The sequence below is a fragment of the Bombyx mori genome, chromosome 16 (assembly GCF_030269925.1).
Source record: "Bombyx mori chromosome 16, ASM3026992v2".
NCBI lineage: Eukaryota > Metazoa > Arthropoda > Insecta > Lepidoptera > Bombycidae > Bombyx > Bombyx mori.
In genome coordinates this window covers 10,961,223-10,969,986 of record NC_085122.1, presented here as the reverse complement: position 1 = coordinate 10,969,986, position 8,764 = coordinate 10,961,223, and the positions used below count along the sequence as shown (strand labels likewise).

Sequence of the window (8,764 nt, the reverse complement as noted above, 5' to 3'; positions counted from 1 at the left end):
ATTTACTATAACGACTCTAAAAATTTAATTTATTAGTTAGACCCTAAACTGTTTTCGTGTATTTTTGCTACGGAAAAACGACGTTCCCGGAATGTAGCCAAAATCCAGCCATTTATTACAGTTTCCGGTCGCTTCCAACAGGAAATAAGGTTTTAAAATACGTTGTGAGTAAGGGAAATTCATTGAAATATAAATATTTTTACAAATGCTCTTAAACATGAAAATCGCAAGCGAAAACTTTACATGGCTAAACTGAACGCAATATAATATCTTATGACGTCACTTGTGGCCAAAACCAAATGTTAAACAGTTTTTAATGACACCATCTCCATTTATTTTTTCTAACTATGCTGATAGCCTTACAGACTGTTTCAGCTTCACCCTAAAATTTAGGTTAGCTCACGGGGCTCAAACTGGGAGTGTTGCTAGCACTGGCCCTAGAAAAAGCAGTGTTTCGCAGAATCTACCACCGGATCGGAAACGCGACCCACTGAGAATATCCGGCGAGAAACTCAGTGGGCTGTGTCTATGGGTCATGTCCATTACTTTTACATGCTTAGTTAATGGACAGTCTACTGTGTTATATTATACTATTCTACTATTACTAACATATACTACTGTCTTTTATATGTATTTACACACATATTAATGAACCCCAGACGTACCTGGCCATAAGATAGTCAGAAGTTAAATGTGTTAGAAAAACTAATATTCTACTTTTATCGAGATGATACTATGTCACGAATGTTTTCAGAAATCAAAACAACGAATATAAATCTCCATACTAACCTAATGATTGAAGTAGGTTACAAAATGGCAAACACAGAATAATAATATATATTGCATATTATAATGCACAATATATTTTTATAGATCTGCCTATAAATTCATCTAGCATCTTTTTATCGACATGCAAATATAACCACAATATATGGCCACAAGAACTGAGAGACGACATGATTGCCTTAACCCAGCTTGAGACATGCGATATCAGTTCTAATCCGGGTCCCATGACAATTCTGACATGTTTTAGTAAAAGTTAACAGACATATGAATATAAAAAAAAACGGAAACTACTTAGTTCACATATAGACGTTTGGTTCCAAACTAGGATTTCCTATGGGAACCAGAGACTTATAAACATACTTAAATACATTTAAATATATAGATACAAAAAATGCACACCAAGAAAAAGGGCAAACATCACACGAAACTTTGCCCGATATGCGAATCGAACCCACGACCCTCTATGCCCGACTTTCAAGAGCACTAATTACTGCACCATCGAGTCAATCAACACAAAACATATCAGATTCACGATTGAGCTTAGAACTCAATTAATTCTAAAACATCGCGTTTAGGTACGAAAGAAAATCAACGAATTATATTGGCCATTCCCTTAGTTGAAACCCCAATTATAATTTGAACCCGCAGATTTGTGTTACAACAGCCATGTAATTAAACAGGGATGTTCATAAAAGAGTCATAGAATAAATTCGAGAGGCCCTTATCCCCTTATTATTATGAGCCATTTTGGGTAATCGAGGCGGTTGTGACCCAAGCTTTAAATGGGCACTCTAACACATCGTCATCGATATTATCTAAAAGGTTTTTATGACTATGAATAGCCTTCCAATTATGTGTGACGAAGCAAATGTTTTACGTATACCAATATTTTAAAAGTAGAATAGGATGTTTGTTACTCAATCACGTAAAAAAAGTGTGAACGGATCTGGGTGAAATTTCACCAAAACATTATTTAAAGCCCTGATTATCTTTGTATATACTGTGCGTGTGTTTGTCACTGAGCTCCTCCTAAGCGGCGGGACCGATTTGAATGATTTTTTGTATTCGTTTGGGTAGCGCCCTGGATGATTTAGATTCACAAATCATCCCGGTAGATGGCGCTGCAATTGGTATCTAGGTTATTTACCTACACTACAATTAAGCGGCTGGATTGACTTAAATGAATATTGTGTATGCAGCACAACATCTGCCGGGTCCACTAGTTTCATATAGATAACGAACGCTGTTATCATGAATACAACAGTATATTCGTTACTGATTTTACGTACTAAGAGATCTACAAATCTCCTTTTTTTTATTGCTTAGGTGGGTGGACGAGCTCACAGCCCACCTGGTGTTAAGTGGTTACTGGAGCCCATGGACATCTACAACGTAAATGCGCCACCCACCTTGAGATATAAGTTCTAAGGTCTCAGTATAGTTACAAAGGCTGCTCCACCCTTCAAACCGAAACGCATTACTGCTTCACACCGTAGAAATAGGCAGGGTGGTGGTACCTACCCGTGCCGACTTACAAGAGGTCCTACCACCAGTAATTACGCAACTCATAATTTGGGGCGTAACGTAAACCCGCATAGGTAGATATCGAGATCCTGTTTATTTCTGCCGCAACGCAGCTACGTCTTCCGGTGTGAAGGGTAGGAAAGCTATTCTATAATACTGATGCGACTTCTTCCTAAGGCGAGTGGCAGTATTCACGCTATGATCACTATACGCTCTGGTAACTACCGAACACCGGGGGATCGTGAGGTCACTCACCCTTCTACACAAATAAAAAAAGAAATATCATATGAAAAGTGAACCTTTTGTATCGAATGTTTTCCAGGTCCCCGATGTAACGATACACGCCCATACGAGGGAGGAAATTAAAATTTTTGCATGACTCCGCAAAAGGCTTCGACGCACGTACGTAAAATTTCGCCTTTAATCTCTGGAATTATGGCGATAGCTAGAAAAGGTTCCTTGAAATGATAAATACGTGCGTATTTTCAGCGTTTTTTTGTTTGTTGCGAACGTCCTTATTTATGGCTGTATTTATGTTTGGTAGGTTTTTTATTTTTATGTACTTGGATCAGTAAATAACGGCTGGCTTTGCCTTCCATGACCTAGGGCAATCATTCATCATTTAATTTTAGTAAAACGTCCCATTTCTATTGAAATTATAAGTAAACAGGCATTTAAAATTAACATTATTATTTATTGTCATTATTATTAGGGAGTCCAACACTCATATAAATATTAGCCTATCCATTAAGTACATTTATTTTCGACATGGATACAAAGTTTCAAGTCAATCAGATGCATGGTTTAGTAGTTACGGAACATCCGTAAAAACCACTGTAGATTTATATATTAGTATAGATATAGCTTCAAAGCTACATGTATATACTTAAACAACAAGAAGATATAAACAAAATATCTTGGTGATCCTTTTCGGGACATTAGACCAAAGCCATAAAATTGTCTTGTCATTGGTCCTTGGAAAGTATCAGGTTAATCGGACTTCTGGAGGTATGTGAGAATCGCATTGAAAGATTCGGTTACATTTTGTTTTATAGCTCAAATGGGTGGAAGAGCCCACGACTCAATTGGGGTTAAGTGGTTATAGGATAAATTGATATCGACAACGTAAATGCCGCCACCCATCTCGAGAGATAGGTAATTAGCCTAAGTTTTTTACAGTAAAACGGCTACTCCACCCTTCAAACCGAAACAGATTACTGCTTCGCGCCAGAAATAGGCATGAATAGCGATATCTACCCGTTGGGCGGACCACAGGGCGCCCTACATTCTTATTTTCATTACGCGATAATCCCTTCATCGTGGAGGTCATTGGCGAATATGTGTTAAGTAGGTATATCGTTAGAAAAATTTATACCTGCCTACGGGATTCGAACACCGGTACAGTCGCTTCGCTCGATACGAATTCGTCGGATGACTTATCCTTTAGTCCACGTCGACTATGGATTATTAAGAAATACATAGTTAGATTGAGACTATTCCAAATAATAAGTGCATGTCTGAAGTCGTCGTGGCCTAAAGGATAACACGTCCGGTGCATTCGTATGTAGCGATGCAACGGTGTTCGAATCGCGCAGGCGGGTACCAATTTTTCTAATGAAATACGTACTCAACAAATGTTCACGATTGACTTCCACGGTGAAGGAATAACATCGTGTAATAAAAACCAAACCCGCAAAATTATAATTTGCATAATCACTGGTGGTAGGACCTCTTGTGAGTCCGCACGGGTGGGTACCACCACCCCGCCTATTTCCGCCGTGAAGCATTAATGCGTTTCGGTTCGAAGGGTGGGGCAGCCGTTGTAACTGTGCTGAGACCTTAGAACTTATATCTCGAGGTGGGTGGCGCATTTACGTTGTAGATGTCTATGGGCTCCAGTAACCACTTAACACCAGTTGGGCTGTGAGCTCGTCCATCCATCTAAGCAATAAAAAAAAAAAAATGTTAAAATTTACATGCAATCATTGTTAAACTTAAACATAGTGTGCTATTTACATAAACTAACGCTAGAACTACATTAAGAAATTTTGCACTAACTCATGATTCTATCGTGTTGAATTGTACCAATTACTAACTTTCGAGTTCTCGGTGCTCCTAAGGAAATTGCTTGCGAAGGCAAGCTAATAAGGCAATAAACTACTTTTCTATTCATCAGCAACATCACATATACTTCTCGTTCTAATTATTTAAGTCTTATTTTGTGAGCCCGCAATCAAATGTGAGCAAACTTGAAAGGTTTCACTGGTGGTAGGACCTCTTGGGAGTTCGCACGGGTAGGTACCACCACCCCGCCTATTTCCGCCGTGAAGTAGTAATGCGTTTCGGTTCGAAGGGTGGGGTAGCCGTTGTAACTATACTGAGAACTTAGAACTTATATCTCGAGGTGGGTGGCGCATCTACGTTGTAGATGTCTATGGGCTCCAGTAACCACTTAACACCAGGTGGCCTGTGAGCTCGTCCACCCATCTAAGCAATAAAAAAAAAAAAACAATAACCACACTCAAATAAGGAACATGTAGGCTTGAGGATAGACATTATCTTGTTGAACACCAAGTAAAACGATGTCACTATTTGATTCCTGATTTAATCAACAATATGTTATCTTAACAATTCACTTTAACACTTGTCCAACTTTAACCAGTACGTACAACAGTCACTGAATCACACAACGTAACGAGGATATAGTAAGTGCACCAGGCAAGCGCAGTCCAACGAATGTTCATTTCAAGGCACGTTCCGCCTTTTTATACTAGCCGGCGCAGCTGGCTTATGAGTCACTTCTGTTGCAGCTGTTGTTTACGAGTGGAACGACACGGCCGGCGCGCCTGGCTTGTGTGAGTCACTCCTATTGCACGTGCTATATAACATAAATATCGTTAACGCCGTCACGGCCATACTGACGTGCGCTCGTCCTCGTGCGCGCATTCTTATGGTATGTCTGTGAACAACAAACGTGTTCGTTCATCCTGACATTAACGGATGCAACTTAAAACGTGGTCTATGATATTAACAATCTAGTACGGTTCGGTTCGCATAATTCTTCAGAAAATCCTATACTGGCTATAAATAACCTTCAGACTGCTTACATACCTGGGCCAGTTCATTTAAAACTCTTCAGGTATGTAAGTATGTCCCTTTTAACTTAGACCGGAATTGTTATCCCTTCAGTTTTTCGAACTGGACCGGATAATGCTAGACCGAATCGCAATCCCTGTAGCTAATTGTTGTGGCTAATCTGGATGAAAATCCCTATAGCCAAGCCATTGGACCGGACAGACCCTTCAATGACTTCACATTTTCTTTTTTCTCTTTTTTTTTTTGCTAGTCCGGATTAACATCTCTCTAGCCACATACAATTCTCTTTTTTTTCTTTTCTTTTTTTTTTTTAATCTGCGTGTACGGTAGCGTTTGTTAAAACATTTCTTAAACCAGAACATTTATACGGAATTTCTTCAGAAATAGTGCGAGACCGACCATCGTTTTCTACATTTCCAACACCTGCACCTGAGGTGCCTGAGCTTACAGACATTGTATCACTACCCACAGACTATGTTTGCTGTATCGCTATTTGCGGACAAAAATGTCGCTTCTATTGTCAGTGATAGAGTCGTCATCATTAAGATCAGTTTCATGAACAAGATTAATTAACCCATCTGTGTACGCCGTCACGTCATCGTCACTATAATTTTCAGAAATTTCTAGTAGGCCTGACGGGCCTCGAGGTATTTCACGTAAGTTTTCATGGGGAAATTTGTACACTCTATTAGAACTATTTACATGTCTCAATTTATACCTATCGTTTTCCAAAACTGCAGTAATGTTGAAGGGACCTTTACATTTTCGGTCAACTTACGAAAACAAAATCCCCAGCGGGAAAGAGTTTGACTTTAGCTTTGCCTCGACTAAACCAAGCTTCTGTTTGTGCCCTTTTTTTATGTTTTCGCCGGTCTTCGACCGTGCTAAATCAAGATCTAATCTAGAGGGATTATCACTCTGTTGAAACTTTAGATATTTCAAGTGAACTACCCTGAACGGCAAACGTCTATTCTATTGGAGTAAACCCTGTTACTCGACAACGTGCACTATTAAGGGCGAGTTGAATATCCCCTAAGTGCTCTTGCCATCATGATTGGTCTAAGTTACTTTCAGATCAAAGAGTGACTTGTTCATGAAACCGCTTACCATTGAATAAATTACTATGACTTTGTTTTATAAGACTACATTCTGACCCTGAATGGAACATAAAGGGGAAGCCAAAACCACTTATCTGTAACACACTGAAGCTCTGGAACACACGTTGACGTCTCTGGTTGGGCCTGCCACAGCACCTGGAGCAGTGTCGTTTTTCTTTTTGTAGCGCATGGAAAACCCAGAAGCTACATGGCTCGCATCACCGCACACGTAACAGCCGACTTGCAGGCGAGAGCCGGGCGCCCACGGATGAGGAGGTTGTTCAGGTTTTGCAGGCTGTATTTTTGTGAGGCAGGTAGTAGCTCGAGCCTTAAGCGAATGTGTGAGAGTCAAAATTAAATCGACACCATCCAATACTTCAACTACTTTAAACGGCCCTTTAAACTTCGTATCTAATTTCGTTTGATTATGCTCTTCGTATTAATGTGTGGACGAGCTCACAGCCCACCTTGTGTTAAGTGGTTACTGGAACCCATAGACATCCACAGCGTAAACGCACCACACACCTTGAGATAGAAGTTCTAAGGTCTCAGTATAGTTACAACCGCTGCCCCACCCTTCAAACCGAAATACACCACTGCTTCACGGCAGAAATAGGCAGGGTGATGGTACCCGTGCGGTCGATGGCACTATACGGAGCACCCGTCTGGTGCCACGTCCTTACCCACGAGAACGTCGCCGCGCTGCGACGCCGGCAGCGCGCGATCGCAGTTATTCAATGATACCTCACAGTCTCCTACGAGGCGGCGCGCCCTAGCGCAAGTGCAGCCGGAGCGCGGGGGCTCCAATATCGGCAGTCCGTGCTGGAGGCGTGGTCTCGTCGTTTGGCGGACCCGTCAGCCGGCCTCCGTACCGTCGAGGCGATCTGCCCGGTTCTCGCGGACTGGGTGGGCCGCGACCGCGGAAGTCTCACCTCCGGCTACCTGTGCAGACTCACAAGACATTTTACCACCATGCAAACTTCTTACCGCAACAAATCTTACCAGCCACCACGCAAACTACAATTTTACGGGTTCCACCTCTCTTACACGATGTTACTCCCACACTGAGGAAGCCAACCGCGAACACTTGTCAAGCACGCACAAGCACGCACTTCACCGGAAAAACCTGCATCCGCCAGCGGAACCCGAACACCGCCGCATCACCAGACACGAACGCACCGGACGTCTTATCTTACAGGTCACGACGACTTCAGATGTGTCAATTTTTCCTCCCCACGGAAACTTGCTTGCTTCCTTGTTTGCTTGCTTGCTGGAGCCCGAAGTCATCGAACGTGTAGTGTTATTGGTATTGAATCGAGTAGATTCTAAAATTTCAGCGACAATTCACAGTCTCATGTCCTGGTTTACTGTACTAGTGCCATGTAACTCTAGCAGTAGTCATTGGCTTAAAAACGATTCGTGTCGGAACTACCCACTCGTCATGACAGATCCATTATTGCGATCGAAGTTTCACTTGAGATTTGCACTTGCCTTAATTTCTTGCAATAGCTTGTTACGTGTTGTATTTCCGCTAGTAAATGCCATGTGATAAGTCGAGAGTCAACTGGGCAACAGGAGCCAGAACGTAAGATGTGACGATTTCTTCGTGGCTCAGATCTTCCATCGAGGTAACAGAGACGTTATTACACGACTTACGTATGCTGCATTCACGCTCTTGTGGCGTACCACTACTAGTATTCTGATCTGCATCATGTTTTTTTTGCTGTACTTCGAACATGTTCAAACACGTCACGCCAGTGAGAGTAGAGTCCTGATCTCACTTCTGATGTAGCTGTTGTTTACGAGTGGAACGACACGGCCGGCGCGCCTGGCTTGTGTGAGTCACTCCTATTGCACGTGCTATATAACATAAATATCGTTAACGCCGTCAAACACATTATACTTTTTTTTATATTTCAACTGTGTCCCACTGCGCAAACATCTTAATTTTCTTTGGGCCTTTCGGTATTAGTAAACAATTTAGAAATTCTCGGTACGTCCGAAACATTCTGATTATCGTAACAGCATTATCGAGTCGTCCAATTATAAAACGGTACAAATACAGTCATTGTGCAGATGACAATGACGTCGTAGGGTCGAGAGATGCCGTCGGCTGTGTTGATAGAATTGGTTCGGGGTGCGTGACCGCAATGCGTGATTTTCTGCATCCTTATGTAGGGACGTGTCGAGCGGTGTCTCCTATTGTTAAAGCACTCTCCCAGTAAGTAGACTTTCATATTTTCTCAAATGTAATACTGGTT

General features: G+C 41.7%; 1 long non-coding RNA gene across 1 annotated transcript; it reads right to left on the bottom strand.

Annotated features, from left to right (window-relative positions):
- Positions 1-4,898: 4,898 nt before the first annotated feature.
- Positions 4,899-8,387, bottom strand: LOC134200373 (uncharacterized). Its single transcript, XR_009975268.1, has 2 exons — positions 7,248-8,387; positions 4,899-6,798 (listed from the first exon to the last, which is right to left on the bottom strand). It is a non-coding gene; the product is annotated as an uncharacterized LOC134200373 (long non-coding RNA).
- Positions 8,388-8,764: the final 377 nt, after the last annotated feature.